The sequence below is a fragment of the Neofelis nebulosa genome, chromosome 2, assembly GCF_028018385.1.
Source record: "Neofelis nebulosa isolate mNeoNeb1 chromosome 2, mNeoNeb1.pri, whole genome shotgun sequence".
Lineage (NCBI taxonomy): Eukaryota > Metazoa > Chordata > Mammalia > Carnivora > Felidae > Neofelis > Neofelis nebulosa.
This window is the reverse complement of record NC_080783.1, coordinates 52,130,998-52,149,315: the sequence shown is the minus strand read 5'-3', so window position 1 is coordinate 52,149,315 and position 18,318 is coordinate 52,130,998. Positions and strand designations below refer to the sequence as shown.

Here is an 18,318-nt window from a genome sequence, read left to right as displayed (position 1 = left end):
CTTTTTTAGTAAGTGGAAATGAGAGAAAGGGAGTTCTGAGAGAGGAAGAAATGGAGAAGCAGAGGCTGGTGAGGGTGTAGCAGTCTAGAAGGTCTGGAAGGGCTGAGGATAAGTAAGTCTGAAAACATTTTAGAGTAATGTGGCAGATCTTTAACATCACTTTTTGTCTTGTCCCTCCTCTACAACTGCCTCTTTCTCATTCTCTGACAAAAAATGAAGGTATTCTTCCCATTTGATCATGTGAGAATGTCCAATTTGGAAAGTAGGGATTATATGCTAGAATCTCACAAGGTACAGGGGAAAACTGCAAGAGATTCTGAGATAGGTAGATCTGTTTTGAATACAGTACTATTGCAAGAACGTAGTATTTCTGAAACTCAATTTCCTTGTCTGTAGAGCTGGGAAATTTCTATAGGTCTACTGTCAGGGATACATAACATGAGAATGAGGCAGATCCATAAAATAATTGTGTGACCTTCAGTAAGTCACAAATGCTTAGGTCTAGGTCTCTTGATGTGCCCATTGTGTTGTCAGTGACACTTCATGTCAATGTCTGAAGCACAGTTGAGATGGCTTTTTTTTTTCAGTATCGTTTTCTTATAAATGCCCAATAAATGTCAAGCCTGACTTTTTGTGTACAAAATCAAACCATTTGTTTTAGTTACATAAGAAAGGTCCTTTTGGTGAGGGTAAGAAGGACATTTAAACTGAAAGTTATGTATAATTGGGCCTGAAAACTTTTAATGGCTCTACTTAAAATGAATAGAAAGGTACTTAGGGAAGGTAGCAGTTGTAGGCTTTCTTTTCTTAGGAAATCAATACTCATAAAACTCAAGGTTGGAGTTGAGAATTAAAAACCACAATGAGTTTATTTTAAAACATGTAGTCTGTCATCTTTATTTTCCCTTTGGATAACATAGTGTTTATACCCTGAGGTCTATTTATGTTGCTGCAAATCTTTCACTGACTTTGAAGTGAACTTTATGTGGTGCTAGAATCAGAACCTTAGGGCTTAGAAATCATGAAGTCCAACCCCCTCATTTAAAAAAGGGTAAACTGAGGCCAGAGAGGAAAGTGAAAGTGCCTAACATCTCCTCCATTTCCTCCGAGTTGTGATGAGGAACCTCCTGTTGTTCTGAACCTCCAGGCCCAAATCCGATAGGCGAGAAGTCCTTTTCCTTTTCATCTTCTACCATGGGGCTTGATCTTCCACTCAACCTGCATGGTGCCTGGCACTTAGCAGGTACTCTTTCTATAGTTCTTATTTGAAAAAAGGACTGTATTTCACTCTGAACAGAGTATTCTGTCCTCACCAGAGCCTAATTAGAAACTCTCTGTCATTCTTGGTGTGGCTTAGGAGAATCACCGATCATGGTTAAAGAAAACAAATCCTTGATGCTCTTCTCCCAAATACATGCTTCGCAGACTTGCCTGTGTGAGAAACTGTTCCGTGGCCAATCCATGCCTGCAGTTTATGCATCCCACTCTTGTGACTGCTCACCTGCAGTTTCCTTTAAAACCATTTCCTAGGGGCTCTGTTAAGTGTCTGACTTTAGCTCAGGTCACGATCTTGCCATGGGTTCAAGCCCTGTCTCTGTGCTGGCAGCTCAGAACCTAGAGCCTGCTTCGGATTCTGTATCTCCATTTTTCTCTGCCCCTCCCCCACTTGTGCTCTGTCCCTGTCTCTTGCAAAAATAAATAAACATTTAAAAAAATATTAAAACCACCATTTCCTGTGTCCAGGGCATCTTACTGCATCCAGCACCTCTCATCCAACTAGCAAGCACACAGATGTGCTATCAAAGCTCGTTTTTGGGTCAGAGGACTACCTAGTTCTTTGGGGTGTCCCTTCAGGGTCCCTGGGAACGAATTGCATTTATGCTTATATTTTAAATCTGGCTGAACCAAACAAACGTCTAGTATTTACAAAAACATGTTTAGTTCTTTTTGTGTGATTCAGATACAAATAGAGACTGATTTTATTTGTATAGGTACAAAGGTCATGTGGGTTGGAGAATGAGTCATAGCCAATGCAAAAGTAAAACGAGCAAAGCAAACCAACTTAGAAGGTTTATAATTTTGGAGGTTTTCGTCTGAAGAGGAGATAGCTGAACCTCACACAGCAATAGGCTATTACATACTGGGTAGGAGAGACCAGCTGTTCCCCTCTCTCCTAGGGAGAGCACAGCAGTAATTAAGTTTAAAGGGCAGCAGTAGGCATTTTTATTGCAACCAGGTAACTTTCTAGAATTCCTACAATGAGAGAATGAGAACTCCGTGGAGTCTCTTTCACCTATTCTCAAATTCCTCCAACGCCAGCTCTGCTGTTCACTCCACCTGGTTCACAGATGATGTAGAGCCTTGGGTCCCAAATGGAACCCATGTGTCCAGTAGTCACTCACAAGGAACTGTCAGGAGCCCTGCGGGAGTTTAAATTGTCAGGGACGAGCATAGCACCATCTGTTGGGACATCACACCAACTACTATTATTACAGTGTTCCAACATAACTACTTAGTAAATAAAACTGTTAGGTATTTCTTTTTTTTCTTTCTTTTTTTTTAATTCCAGTATACTGAACACAGTTCACATTTATTTCAGGTGTACAATATAGCGATTCAACAATTCTCTACATTACTCAGTGCTTGTCAAGAGCACTCATCCCTTGACTTGCCTCCCCTATCAGTTTGTTCTCTATGGTTAAGAGTCTGTTTTTTGGTTTATCTCTTTATTTTTTCCTTTGTTCATTTGTTTTGTTTCTTAAATTCCACATATGAATGGAATAATATGGTATCTATCTTTCTCTGACTTATTTTGCTTAGTATTACACTCTCTAGTTCCATCCACATTGTTACAAATGGCAAAATCTTTCTTTTTAATGGCTCAATAATATTCCACTGTGTATACACACACACACACACACACACACACACACACACACACACACATCACATCTTCTTTATCCATTCATCTATTGATGGACACTTAGGATGTTTCCATAACTTGGCTAAAAACATGTTTCAATAAACACAGGGGTACATATATCCTTTTGAATTAGTGTTTTCATATTCTTTGGGTAAATACCCAGTAGTGCAATTACTGGAACATATGATATTTATATTTTTAATTTTTTTGAGGACCCTCCATACCATTTTTCACAGTGGCTATACCAGTTTGTATTCCCACCAACAGAACACAGGGGTTCCTTTTTCTCCACATCCTTGCCACCACTTGTTGCTTCTTGTGTTTTTGAGTCTAGTCATTCTGACAGGTGTGAGGTGATATCTCACTGTGGTTCTGATTTGTTTTCCTGGTAATGAGTGATGTTGAGTATCTTTCATGTGTCTGTTTGCCATCTGTATGTCTTCTTTGGAGAAATGTCTGTTCATGTCTTTTGCACACTTTTTAACTGGATTATTTGTTTTTGACATTGTGTCAGTTTCTTTTGGTGTTGAGTGGTATACTATTAGGTATTTCTTTTGCCCTAGATACTAGATACTAGATGCTAGATGCCATTTATCTATGTATATGGATACATAGAGAAGTTTTTTTCTAGAGATGTCTCCTTAAAAATTACTTCGAAAAGGTTAAAGACATAGCTTTCACGTTACAGAATGTGGAAGCTGTGGAGTTCTCGAATCCTAATAGAGACCATGATGGAGGGAGGTGTTGATATGGAATCAATCTCATTCTAGGTGACCTTTGTCAACTTTACAAGCTCTTTGATGACTTATTATCCATTTATAAAACAAAGAAAATAATGCAGATGTTGTTGAGGTTTTGTGTTTATAAAATATTCTAAGATGCTCAGATGAAAGGTGTGACTCACAGGAAATGCCAAGTACGAAAGAAACCGTCCCACAGATTCACAGCTGATCCCTTTCAGTGTGATGGAAACTTGATATTTAAAAACCTCCTTGATAAGAATGCTGTTCTCATCAGCTGTGCCTCTTCTCTGAAATTTGTTCCATTTTTCTCTCTCCTTTTCCATACCTTCAAATTGGTTGACATTTATAACTGCAAGGGAGTCATTGAGCAATTACTTAAGGGAGCCCTGCACAAATATAGTTTCTTTTCCACCAGGTAAAGGTCATGTGTGTATGTTTGGATGTATTTATCCTTTCCTTTTCAGTATTTGTCCATCAAGGAAACAGATGTTAGAAAAATATCTGATTGTTTAATCTCTCCACTACCAACAGTTCTATTTTGGTCTGCAACACTCCTTTATTTTAGAATGTTTCCTCGGCAGTATATGGTAATTGAAAGAGATCAAAGTGAATCTACTTAATTTGCACAAGCCTTTCTAATAATATATTTTCATAAAACATGCCTGTGATCAGGTGACATTCATCAAATAACTAAGCCATTATTTGAGGGAACTTTGATTTGGAGAAAGGATCTTCTATGATATCTTTTTCATAAACAACACTTTTCATGATGAAGGAAATAAATCGATCCTCAATCATTTTAGGATACAGAGAGAAACACAACTGAATTGCTGGTGCTTCAGTCTAGCCATTTTTCTAGGCACATATTTATGTTATACACATTTTTTTTTTGTTTTATTCACCTCATTGTGTGTCAGTTTTTTTTGTTAATGTTTATTACCATTTACTCCAATTAAGGCAATCATGCAATATTTAACACCTTTATTTTTTTGCACAAGCTATTTAAAAAGGTCAATCGAAGATTATTTTGGATACAAGTGAGTTTAAATTGAGAGATATAGATTTAAAATATATTATTTTGAAGATTCCTGTCTGAAATGTTACATAACTTAATGTTTATTGACTCACTCTGTAATTAATTCTAAAGCTCACACCACCAGCTGTTCACATTGTTAAAACTTAAAATGGATTTTGGGCAAAAAATATTTGATCTAACTCTTACTAAGCAAGCTCCTGAAATCTCACTCAATTCATGAAGTCATCTGGGTTTCCTGTGGGACAGGTAGTAATTTACCCATTCTCAACCACTGAAAAATATTATAGTATAATATATAATATATAATGACTTATTAAATCATAAAATGCATTCATTACATTGGTTATACATAGAATTAACAAACATTACTTAGTTCAGGGCTAGTCCTACGTAAAAATCACAAATGAGGTTGGATCATCTTCTGCTCAAAACTATTTCCGTTTTGGGTCTTCTTTCTTCCCTTTCTGCGGCCAAGTGATCAAAATCTGACACTGATGCTTATAGCCTGAGGAATGTGTCTCTCCTACCCTACTCAACTCACCTTTCCAGGCAAGGCTTGTGCTTCAGACCTTTCCTGAACATCATTCCTTGCCCCCATCATCACAGCCTTTGGTGGGTCTCCTGGTGGCTGAGGGACTTGTCAGATGACTGCGTTGCTAATCATACTGCATTTTGCTAAATTGCAAATCATTGACAGATGTTTCATAAATCATGCCTCCCAGATTGTGTTCCCATTCAGTTAATGGAAACCTTTCAAGACCTTGATCCCTAAAAGGAACTGTTTGGGGTATAAACTCTAGGCAATAAGAAAATTGTGGTAAGTATTTGGAAGGGTAGCAGGAGAAAGAAATCTACATCCATATGATACTGGATTTCCAATATGACCATTGGGGGATCTGATTCTCATTAGGTCTGATTCTCAAAGGAAGACTTTGACATGAGGATTTGTGAGCAAGAGATTTGTTAAGGCGGTACTTCCAGGAAAATCCAGTAGAGGCATACAGGAAGCCCAACAACGAAGGGAAAGAAGTTAAGCAAGAGAGCAGTTTTAGGTCAAGCTTCAGCCTGATCTTACAGGGAGCTATACAGAGGACATTACATTTCAGAGCTTACCTTGTCTTGAGGAAAAGGAGCTGGGCTTTCACTCTTCCTCATCGGTCAGTCACTGGATGTAGGCTGCCCTTTGAGAGACACAAGTTCCCTGGCACCTCCAGCTCTATGCAGGTTTGGCCAAAGGGTAGTCTTCTGAAGATTACAGCTGTGTGCTGTCAAAAGTGCAACATATAGAAGCTGAGGGACTCATAAGGAAGCACAAGACTTATGAGGAGATCTAAAAGGATATGGGTGGAGCACCTTCCATATCTGCTATAGCGCAGTGGGTGAGCAATGCCTATGCAGCCATACCTTGGGCAGTGGAGCCTTCTTCCCAGGGGTAATTGCAACTCCAGATCAGGATATGGAGTAATACAAGCACCCCAGAAGTCTTCCTGGTACTGCCTCGCAATCAATAGACCCTTTGAAAAGGTAACCAGTTCTCTGATTATAGTTTTGCTTGCATGTTTTTTTTTACCCTTTTATAAATGAATCTTACAGCATATACTCTACTGTGCCTGGCTTTTTTATTCAACTTATTGTGAAATTCATCCATGTTGTAGCATCTAGTGGTAGTTCATTCTTTTTCATTGCTTTGGAGTATTCCATTATATGGCTGTCTCACAATTCATTTTACTGTTGCTAGGCATTTAGTTTGTTTCCATGTCACATACCCTGTATGTGATACATACTCCTAGAAGATAGAGAATAAACTAACAATATGACAAAAGGAAATCACAGCAGCCAATGTGAACTTCTCTAGCAGTTTGTCAGCCCCCAGCGTAGAACTTAGAGTATCCCTAGAGATAAGCTAGAGTAGTTTGCCAACATCCTCGGAAAGACTTTGGTGAGGCCCAGTGGACCGAACTGACATGGCAAAGACCCTCAGGTGTAACCATTACACGCAGCTATACAGACTCCCTAGAAGAAGTTGCGGACTAGCAGCGGCTCAAAGACTGGAGGACCACCCATGCTGTACTTGTGGAGATACTGTTCCAGCTGGACTGCCAGAGGCTTTGTCAGCCCAGAAGGCAGCCTGACTACAATTCTGGCCAATGTTTGTCACAGGACCACACATGTGCCTCGCTCCTGGCATTTGATGCCTCCTTGCCAGATTCTCTTCCAAGTGGTTCATTAATTCCCTCTTCTACCTTTCTTGTGTAACTAACTTGTGTGATAAAGTTGTACAATACACAGCGTGATTCATGAATTTAATATTCGTGCTGCATGGTTTTTTGAAACATGTCTCAATCTCATGATTCATACCTGGCCTTGTGTTTGCCCTGCTTCATTCCAATTTGGGGCTATTATAAGTGATGCTGATATAAATTTCTTGGGAGTGTATTTTGAAGCCCAAATGTGTGCATTTCTGGGAGGTCTGTGGGTAAGTACCTGAGAGTAGAGTTGCCTGCGTGGACTGTGCATTTATTAAGCCTTGGTAGATACTGCCATTGTGCCCTTTCAATTCTCATTAGCACCGCATAAGAATTTCAGTTGCTCTGTATTCTCAGCCCCACTTAGTGGTCTTGGTCTGTAGCTTCTAACCATTCTGGGTGTGTAGATTATTTTTTAAACTGGGGTTAAATTGAAAACTCACAGTTAAAAATTTTGTAGAAACTTTTGAAGATAGCAACCTCATTTTGATAAATGCTGATATTGGTGAGTAATTTGTCTTCTCACAAATAAAATTGCGGGTGCTAAATATTTCTTCATTCAACTGATAATTTTTTTAAGTTTTTAAGTCATTTAGGTGTGAATCAACAAGATCTCTCTTATATTGTTCATTGTAGAAATCAAGGGTTTTATCTGTTTGAATTTGGTCTGTGTAGAGCAAAGTTTAATGCTATCAACTAAGAAAATTTATAAGAAATATTTCATGTTGACTAGCTTTCACCCTAAAACTTTCTAGCTCCAATTTAAGACTATAGCATCCTAGCAGAAATATGTGGAAATGTTTTGATATCTGTATGAATGCAAAGAATCAGAAACAAGTCATTTAGCCTCAAATAGGAAAAAAACAAAATAAAACACACTTTCAATGAAGATGCATAAGACTATTAAAAAAAAAAAGCTGTGATTTGCTATAGACTGAAACTTGACAGGCAGGAGAGAAATGTCTATTTGACCATGGACTAGAACTTGAAAAGGTTTACAGGAGTATGCCTGTTCTCAAATATCAATGTCACTGTATATCATTATACTAGCATTTCAGGACTTCTGCATTAATTATGTTTTTAATTTAGATAATCATGCTATAGAATCATGTGTCATTGAAGGAGGCTCCAATGATGTGTGTGTGTGTGTGTGTGTGTGTGTGTGTGTGTGTGTCTTTGATGGTAAATTTGTTCAACCACATTTTTATATGTTGATCTTTCTCCTTACAGCTGAAAAAGTCTTGGGGGCACCTGGGTGGCTCAGTCGGTTAGGCTTCCGGCTTCGGCTCAGGTCATGACCTCACAGTTCGTGAGTTTGATCCCCACATCGGGCTCTGTGCTGACAGCTCAGAGTCTGGAGCCTGCTTCAGATTCTGTGTCTTCCTCTCTCTTGCTCCTCCCCCATTCACGCTCTCTCTCTCTCTCTCTCTCTCTCTCTCTTAAAAATAAACATTAAAAAAATTTAACAACTGAAGAAGTCTTGAAAAATTTAAAAATTTTTAATTAAATGCTTTTAATTAAATGCTGCCTCAAAAAACTGTATATAACTCTATAAAGCATCTGCCCTCAGCCCTTACTAGCTAACACTTTCCTTATCAGTTAATACCTTATCAGAAATTTGTAGAATTAGCCACAAAGTAAATCACTGGGAAATCGTGCCTGAAAGAGGGAAAATCAAGAATAGTAGTGGAGAAGTGTCTGAGGGAAAAGAGAAACTGCTCACACATCACAGAAAAGAGTAGGTTCTCCCATTTTACTGAAGTCTGGTCCTACTCATTTTAGGATGAGTGCAAATCATATGGTTTCTATGTGGAGGGTTTTGGGAGAAGATCAGTGGTCTGATAAACTCTATTGAGTTTTAATATCTAATTCATACAATCACACAGTGATTTAAACAGGAAAAGAATATAGGTGTCTTGTAGCTATGTTCTCTTTCCCAAATGGGAGAATTGGGGCTCAGAAAAGGGTTACAAACAACCTGAATGAGGGGCACCTGGCTGGCTCAGTCAGTGGAGCATGCGACCCTTAATCACAGGGTTGTGAGTTCGAGCTCATGTTGGGTGTAGAGACTACTTAAAAAAATAATAATAAGGGACACTTGGGTGGCTCAATTGGTTAAGCATCAAACTTTGGCTCAGGTCATGATCTCGTGGTTCATGGGTTCGAGCCCCACATTGGGCTCTGTGCTGACAGCTCAGAGCCCGGAGCCTGCTTTCGATTCTCTCTCGGTCTCTCTCTGTCTCTCTCTGTCTCTCTCTCTCTCAAAAATAAATAAAAATTAAAAAAATAAAATACATAAAATAAAAACTTAAAAAAAGAAGAAAAAAAAGAACAACCTAAATCCCACATAAAAAGTTTCCCATTATTCTAGAGTTTTATTTTCTCCATATACACCCCTCTCCCTCCCATCCTTCTCACCAGTTTCTATTGTTTTCCATTAACAGAAAAATAAGAATTCTCTCTTCCATGAGGCCTCATGTTTTTCTATTTCTGTGCTGTTCATGCAGTCTCTCCACTTACAGATTACCACTACGATTACCATGCTGTCATCCAGGAGTGATTTTCCAGCAAATGAGACTTATGTGAGCAGAGAACAATTACTCTAGTGTACAATGCAATACATTCATGAAAGTTATGAATGAAAACAGGCTCTAGCTACTGTTTTGTACCTATAGGAATTGCAGAGATTCTACTGAAATACATAGACATTATAGAAAATGTTTCACTAGATAATAAATCCATAACACAGCCTAAATAAAAAAAGATAAACTCAGCAGACCAGAAATTTTGAGGAATTTTTTGATGGTAAGGAACAGATAAATAGTATCATCTAGCTGGAGAAAGCAGAAAAGAGAAAAAAATATAAAGGCTATAACTGGAGATGGCTCTACATTATTTAAGCATTTCCTAAAGAAAACTAGGAGAAATATGCTCAGACTGAACAAATCAGAGAGGGAGGGGCCCCTGTGGACAGTTAGGGCAATTAATTAAAGACTTATTTGAATAGCTTGGGCCAGCTGGCTGCCCCCCGCCCCAACCCGCCAAAGCGGATGGCAATAGTAGTGTTTGCCTTGGGATAAATCCTAGAGGACTGTTTCATATACACAGTGAGTTACTTCCTTAGGAGAGAGTCCCTTGTATGAAGGTTGGGGCTGGAGATGAAGGAAAGCAGAGTCTGAGCTAACCTGGAACTTCTGAATCCACAGCAAAGATGGAAGGAAGGAGAACCACTTATTCTCTTTGTCCACAGGAACAAATTGGGAATGGGATAATCTGAAATGCGAGTTCTGACACAGGATACCCCCAGATAAGGTGTAACAACCAGCAGGGCCGAGAAGCCCTCAGACCCTAAATAAAAGTTATTTGCACATTTTCCCAGTGTGACCCCCCCTTCCAAATATCCAAAGCAGTCATCTACATTCAGAATTTAATGGCACCTACTGCAAAAGCGGTTCTCCTTTGATCTGATAAAATACATTTCAAATATCCTGTTATGATAAAGATACTCAACCACAAATATAAATAGCAACCCCAAACTACAAACTAATTGAAGAAACTTAACCATGTAAGTGAGTCATTCAAAATACTGAAAGGATCCAAAAAGTAGCATGAAGAGAAAAATACTACCTACATTTTGACACACCCCAATGTAATTTCAGAATGCCAAATCTAAAGACAAAATCCTAAAAGTTTCTCAAGAGAAAAAAACAGATTGCCTATGAAAGAGTTCTAATTAAAATCAGCAATCTTGGATACAGGTTGACAAAAGAGAAATATCATCAAAATTCTGAAAGAAAAAAAAAATTAACCTGGAGTTCTTTACCCAGCCAAACTCCCTCATGTGGGAGAGCAAAATATAGATTTGCTTTTTTAAATATGCAAAGACAGAGAATTTACTACCTATGAATCATTTTTTTAAAAATTACTGAAGAACACAGCTCAGCAAAACAGAGAATGAATCTAAAAAAGTAGGATATAGGAACAATGTGGGCAAAGAAACCAATAAAATGAAACCGCCAAAATATACTATAAAGAAAAAAAAAAAGACACCCTGAAATTAAAATAAAAGATCCTTTTACCATCTCAGGTGAGTGAAGACTGGGAAGAAGGGCATGCTAAGCTTCTTGTTTTTCCGGGGTTGAGATGTTGAGAATGAATATTATTTATTACATTAATTATTAGTATAATTAATTTTTAAAAGGAAACAATGTATGAACAAAGACTCGTGAAAGCTCAGAGGATTCTGGGAAGACATTTCAGAAGAGGGGCATTTGAACAAGGTTCTATAGGAAGAAGTATATTTCAATAACAAAGGTGGGGTAGAAGGATATTCTGAACAAACTGTCCCCATGTAAAAAGGGTGCAGCACTGTGCAAGGGCCTGGATTATTCGAGATAGAGTAAGAAGTTCAGTGGTGGCTGTAGGATGCATGGCCTGAGATGTGTCTAGAAAATAAGGTTTTTTAACCTTTTGTTTCTCTAATTTGCCAGGTAATGATGTAAGTTTGACTTCCTTATCATACTTTCTTAATTATCTACTCTTATCATCCATTTTGTTCCATGACTCATTATGTGCACTGGAAAATAAGGCTCAGCACATTACAACCTGATAGATATTTCATGTTCTTTCTGAATTAAGAATATCTCTTTGCTTCCAAAATCATTATGCATATATTATACAAACAGTATAGTGAGTCATATTCTCTTAAAACTAAGTGGTTAGAAAATCATAAAAAAGGTTTATAACATTTTGAACTCTCAAGAAACAGAGACTGTGAGATAGCACTGATCATCCCCATAATAGGTTGCTAAGAAATAAATGTGATCAATAAGCAATTCTGATTTACAGACCAACTGATTTCCTGTCACTGCAGTCCAACACGACCAGGAAACCATGGCGAACGCCCTCAGCTGTTTAATATAGGTTTCATGTTCTTACTAAAAGGTTTGCATTTACTGGAAGTGACTCATCCTAATCAGTGAATTATTCTATTTTTTTAATTTCCATTACTTAAGATTACTTGTGGATACGAATTAGCCTATGTCATGTGTGGAAACAAGGCAAACACTCAAGAATAGCTATCATGTGCCTTTTTAGATTCCACTCAGACCCAGAAGATCGCTAAACTGCAACATGAAGCCAAAAGTTGTAATCATCTTAAAAATGAATTTACTTTTGTGTAAATGGAAGTTAGAACAAAGAGCATACACAAAGTACCAGATGTGTAAGTAATATTTAGGTAGTAGGAATATACATGAGCAGAAAAGTAAGACAGAAGAGAATGTGTATCAAGTTTTATACTGATAATAAAAAGAGGCAAAATGGTTAAGTGTTAAAGTACCAACTTAATTAATCATTTCTTGATTTAGTTTTTTTTTGGAAGAAAAGGATTTTTGCCAAAGCAGATCTTTCTCTGATACTGAGAGCACAGGAAACAATTGGCTTCCTTCCACAGAGATGTTCTAATCAAATATACTTTTTAAAAAGGGAAAACATACTCAATATGAACTGAATATTCATTCATATAATACCATGACTTCACTGACTTCTATATTACATGCAACTTTCAAATCACATATATACTTAATTTACATCTTGTTCTCTTAAAAAAAATTGAGAAACTTGTCAATTCAATTACTATTAGCATCAGCTTTCTGTTTCTGGAGATTGATGAATTAATTTGTGGCTTATGCCGACATTTGCCTCCAGTCTTATCTTCCCTGTATCCTGCCTTTTAAGCAATCTCCTAAGCATTAGCATTTTACCCGAGGCAGGAAGATTTAGGGATAAGAGATGAGACTTAAGTCAGTCAATTATGCCACCTTGGAGTACTCCTAACACAAGGTTTATATATACATGTATAGAGAGAGTTTTAGGTTTAAAAAATCATTATGGAAAGAAAATTGGAACCAATATCTAGAGTTGGTTTGAATTATGTATGTGCTGTTTGTCACTCATCCCACAGGAATCTGAGATGGGTGTGCATATTAATTAAAGTAACATACAGAAGATTATACTGTGAGACTGTTTCTTACTTGTTATATCCATTTCAAATTGGATTTCACAGAGTATATTTGCAGGTAAGATGATGTTAAAACATTTGACAGAACCACCAAAAATTCAATGAAAAAATCTTATCTGCTTTTTTATGTCATTACAGAACTTAAGTTCTATTTTTGGTCACAAATTGTAACTGGAAGAAACTTTGGTCATGCCTCTTCTACAAAGATTTAGTATCCACTCTGAGATGTGATTTTTCTAGAATTAAGATAAATCTGAAGCAATCACAACCTTACACACAGGATGGGCCCTTCCTGGAATTCCTCTGGGGAACTCAGGTTTTCTAGCTGTGTCCTGGGTTAGAAGAAACTGTGAGACAGTCCAAGCATGAAGGGGTGAGAGGGGAGATGAACTGAAGCAACAGTGGAAGGTGGCTTTTGGGTGTCAGAATCCCCTAAACTGAGAAGCACAAATCAGAACCCTCTCTGGTTCCCAGAATTAGGTTGGCGGCAGCAGCTGGATGGGATCTACCTGATAGGCTACTAGGTACACCTGAGTACCCTTTAAAAGATTAAATACATTTTATTTTATTTATTTTTAAATGTTTATTTTTGAGAGAGACAGAGAGTGAGTGGGAGAGGGTCAGAGAGAGGGAGACACAGAATCCAAAGCAGGCTCCAGGCTCTGAGCTGTCAGCACAGAGCCCAAAACAGGGCTTGAACCCACAAACTGTGAGATCATGGCCTGCACCGAAATAGAACGCTTAACTGCGCCACCCAGGTGCCCCAGAAAAGATTACAAAGATTTTAAAGTAAAGTGCCTCACCGTCTCAGGAGTACAGTCTCTCCCTGTCTTCTTCAATCATTTAAAAATAATCTCTCAATAAAGGTAGGGCACAAAATGTTTTTCCTGATATCTGTAAAATGAATGAAAGGATTTAAGAGTCTACCAAAATTTTTATGACAATCAAGATTGTGCCTGACATCAATCAAACTAAGTTATAAGACACTTACCTTAGGTGACTCACAAAACCCTACTTAGAAAAATTATGAATCTAAAATCTTGGCAGTAATTGATATTGATTGTTCTCTAGCTGGCATTTGATGACATGTTTAAGGAACTAAATTGAAGACAGTATTTTACCTGGGAGTTATCTGTTGCCTATTTTGTTTTCTTCAGAATGTATTGTCCATTTAAATTTCTCTTTTGAAAGGCGTCTTAAAAAGTAACACTGGGCAGGACTTTGAGAAAACTTGTTCCTTCAAGCTTCTCTGACTGATAAGTATTATCTGAATATATTTCACACTTTGTCTGATCACATTTTTGTATGTATGTAATACCATTTACATTTCGAACATTTCTTTTGAGTAGAAGACTTGAAACTCCTTAAAGTTTAAGGAGCTTCATTTTCTTCTGTGTTAATTCTCTTTCATTCATTCATTCATACTATCATAATTATGCAACAATAAAAGTAAGGATATGTTTTACTTGTTACGCATAGCTTAGAGAATGAAATCAACAAAGCTAAACAAGAAAATAATAGTGGTCTTCAAGGAGATTATAAGAAAACAAATTGCTCCTGATGTTTTCCTAATTTCATTGTAGCTTATATGCATTATACTGCATACATCAGCAAGTATATTAGAAATGGTTTTGTGTAGTTACAGTCTTTCTTGCAATATTGCTCTTATAGGTCAATATAAAAGTGTTAAAAACTGTGTTCTTTTGCATTTAATAGGTGAAGTAAATTCAGTATGCTTATGGAAACAATGATCTCATCCAAAGCAGTTTGTCTTTAATTAAAAGACAAAATACCATTTTTTGAAAAACTATTTTAGTTTAATTTTTCTGATTTTAGGGAGTATATAAAATAATCTCTTTATACATGAAAATTAAAACCTTTTAAAGAAAATATTATTTTAAAAATTATCTTTGTTATTATGAAAGCTGATTTTTACTACAAAATTAATACTTGCCCATTATATAAAATACAGAAACATAAAGAGCAAAGATAGGATCTATAATCCCATCATCTGAGATAATTCCTAGTAACATTTCAGAAGAGGTTATCCCAAACATTTTTCTCACATCACACACAAAAATACAAATATGTGTCTATGTATATATATATCAATATGTGTTTTATGCATTGTACTTGTGTGTGTAGGTGTTTGTGTGTATATACCCAAATAAATATGTAATGGAATTACATTAGACATACTTTTTTTTAAACTTAACTGTGGTTAACAATACACCATGAAAAATATTTAATTACTGAAAGCCATACCAACAACCAAGAGTGTGATTTTATCTCACTGCGTCATCAAAAATTGGTAAAATGTGAAGAATTTTACAAATGGACTGTTTATGCATTCATTTCCTTATTTGTCTTAAGAGGAAAATTTCTATGGCCTCCTAGAAGGAAAACTGGCCTACTATTTAGGAACCGTGAGTAGTAATTCCATTAACAGAAAATAGACGCATAATTTGAAATAAATTGCCTACATTTTATTGTCTTCAATTTAAATTATATTTACAATTCTTTTTAGAAATTTTCCCCTCTCTCTTATTTTCAGCCTCTCTATTGGTCACCTCCTTGTAACACAGGATATACTCGAGTCTTGTTCATCTATGAAACAAACCTAAAGATCCCCATTCTCACTCCTGCTGTCTACTGTTAGGTCCTGTGTTTGAAGGAGGCTTTTTTTTAACTGCCATGGTGTTTTTTGTTTGTTTGTTTGTTTGTTTTGAAGGACTAGTTTCAATTTTTGTTTTCACTTAGATAATCTCTCACTCTCTCCCTCAGTCTAGTTACTAAAATTCAACAGATATTTTTTAATGATCACAATTACATCCTCTACCATTATTTTTTAGTGCTGATTACAATGCTCCTAAATAAACTATCTTCAACTTTGATTTCCATGTTATGATTCTTCCCTGATCTTCTTACCTCTATAGATTTTTGTTTTTCATTCTGTCTTGCCTTTTCTCTTTAACCTTTGGGATTCTTAAAATTTTTGACTTCCTACTCTGCATTCTACATACGGCTTGGATTAATTTATCTACTTCCATGTTCCTAATTGCTTAATTGATAATAACTCATATATTTATATGTATATCTTTAAGACAGACCTTGCTTCTGAGTTATAAACACACATATAAAATGGCCAGCTGTAAGAAGTAATAATGATTTTAAAAGTAGCCAACAATTACTGAGTTTTGCCTCTATATCCCTGTTCCAAACTTAGTGCTACAAATAACAATCAATTTTCATCTAGATTCTATAGATCAAGAATTCAGGTAGGGTAAAGTGAGGATAGCTTATCTCTGTTCCATGATGTCTGGGGTCTCAGCTGGATCACACAAACAGCTGGAGGTGACTCACAGTTAAAGGCTGTAATCATCTGGAGGCTTCTTCACTTAATGTCTCATGGGATGGCTGTAGTGATTCAAAGGCTGGTCTTCACTGAGGCAACTGACTGGCGTCAACACATGACCTCTCCATATGGCTAGGGCTTCTCACGCATACCAACTGGGTTCTGAAAGAAAATGCTATAAGAGGGAGTATCTGGAGTGTAGACAGACAAGGCGGAGCAGGAATGCATTCTTTGCACTCTGATGTCATCAGCTCTGAAGACTCAAACAGCTGGGATGACTTGAGTAGCTAGGGACTAGAATGCTCTGGAGGCTTCTTAACTCACATGTCTGGCACCTTGACAAGGATGACTTGAAGGTTAGGCTCATCTGAGGCTGTCAGCCAGAGTGCTTACATGTACCCTCCATGTGAATCCCCCAACCTTCATAGTGCTGTGGCTGGTTTCTAAGAGGGAGCATTCCTAGATGGAGGGAGTCTCTAGAAAGTAAGTGTTGCAAGAGAACTAAGAGAAATTAGTATGGCCTTTTATGTATAGCTTCTGCAGTCATGCAGCATCACTTCCTTTGTATTCTATTGGTTACAGACAAGTCACTAAAGCCAGGCAGAGTCAAGGGCAGGGGAATTTGACTTCACTTCTTAATGAGGGAGCAGTAAGGGCACACTGCAGACAAATATGTGGAATGCTGCAACCATCCACATTTTAGTGCGTGATATCCCCATATGCAAAGCTGCTGAATCTAAACTATTAGACACATTCTTCCATTTATCTTTTCTCTTGTCACCATCCAATTCCATTAAATAACTGTATCTCCCTCTCTCCATCTTCACTACTATTTCTTTAGATAAGGCTTTTGTCATCCCTTGAGTAGAATACTATAATATCCTCAGATGTTCTCACCTTTGGTCTTGTACCCTTCCAATCTATCCTCCACACAGACATCACAGTGGCCATTCTAAGACTCAAGTCAGATCATAATGCCCTCCTACTTAAATCTCTCTAGTTATACTTGTTGCCTTCACAGTAAATCCCACATTTCTTTGCATAGTATGCAATGTTGTCATGCCTATCGTCCTCTTCTCCAGCTCAGAGGTTAGCTGAAGCTAGTTGGGTTATGTAGCAATACCATGCATATACTGTTTTAGAGTGATTACCAGTGTAGAAATCACCGCCATGCTTACAGAAGGTAGCTTTATGTCACTGGAGTTGATTGTAACCTTGTGGATATGAGAGCCCAGCCTTCTATCTATTTTAAGGGAAGCTGGATATCTTTTATTTTTATTTGTCTTAAAATGTCATCTCAATTAAAAAAAAATTATGTGTAGGCAAATAAAAACTGTTTGTGACCCAGAGTCACCCATCAACTTCCTACCAAGGTCTCTTTTCTATTTCCTATTACCTCTTTCTATCATAGCATCTTTAGCTCTATGCTGCTCACTTGTTTAGGATTTTGCTTTCTTCTGTTACCTATAAGTTCTCTGAAGGTTGAGACTTTATCTTGCTCATGTTTACGTACCAGTATTTGGCATAGAATAGGATGCTCAATACATAGTTGTTGAATGAATGAATAATATTTATAAAAATATTTTATAAATTAATACATTTTTATGTAAATTCAAGAATTACAATTTCTATAGTTCATATAATAATCATCTCCTCCAAATAAAAGGCAGGGGAAGAATAAAATTAAGCCATGGAAATGAATGAAAGTGAAAGTTACCAAAACAAATGAAAAAGGGGATGGATATGAAGAGAACCAAGAATGGATTCCAACTCTTCTTCCCATTACTCCTGTGCCTTTCCTGGACCTGAGCTAAAAATCTTCTTAATATTTCACCTGGCCTGACATTTCAGAGGTCCCATGGTCCACACCAAGCTGTGACTGACTCTGTCTTTGCATGCTGTTCCTTTGCCTGAGGAAATTGCTTCCTTAAGAGTGGCATGAACAAAATCCCATAGTCCTTCAGATGAGGCCCCAGCTCTACAAATCCCTAGA

At 37.2% G+C, this 18,318-nt stretch overlaps 1 long non-coding RNA gene across 2 annotated transcripts in view; it reads right to left on the bottom strand.

The window, feature by feature from the left end:
• Positions 1-13,777: 13,777 nt before the first annotated feature.
• The window catches only part of LOC131501858 (uncharacterized), a 63,753-nt gene continuing 59,212 nt past the window's right edge, over positions 13,778-18,318 (bottom strand). For both annotated transcript variants that reach the window (XR_009256910.1, XR_009256911.1), the window contains exons 2-3: positions 16,334-16,487; positions 13,778-13,864 (exon numbers count right to left, since the gene is read on the bottom strand). This is a non-coding gene — a long non-coding RNA (uncharacterized LOC131501858). The remainder of the gene's footprint in view (positions 13,865-16,333; positions 16,488-18,318) is intronic.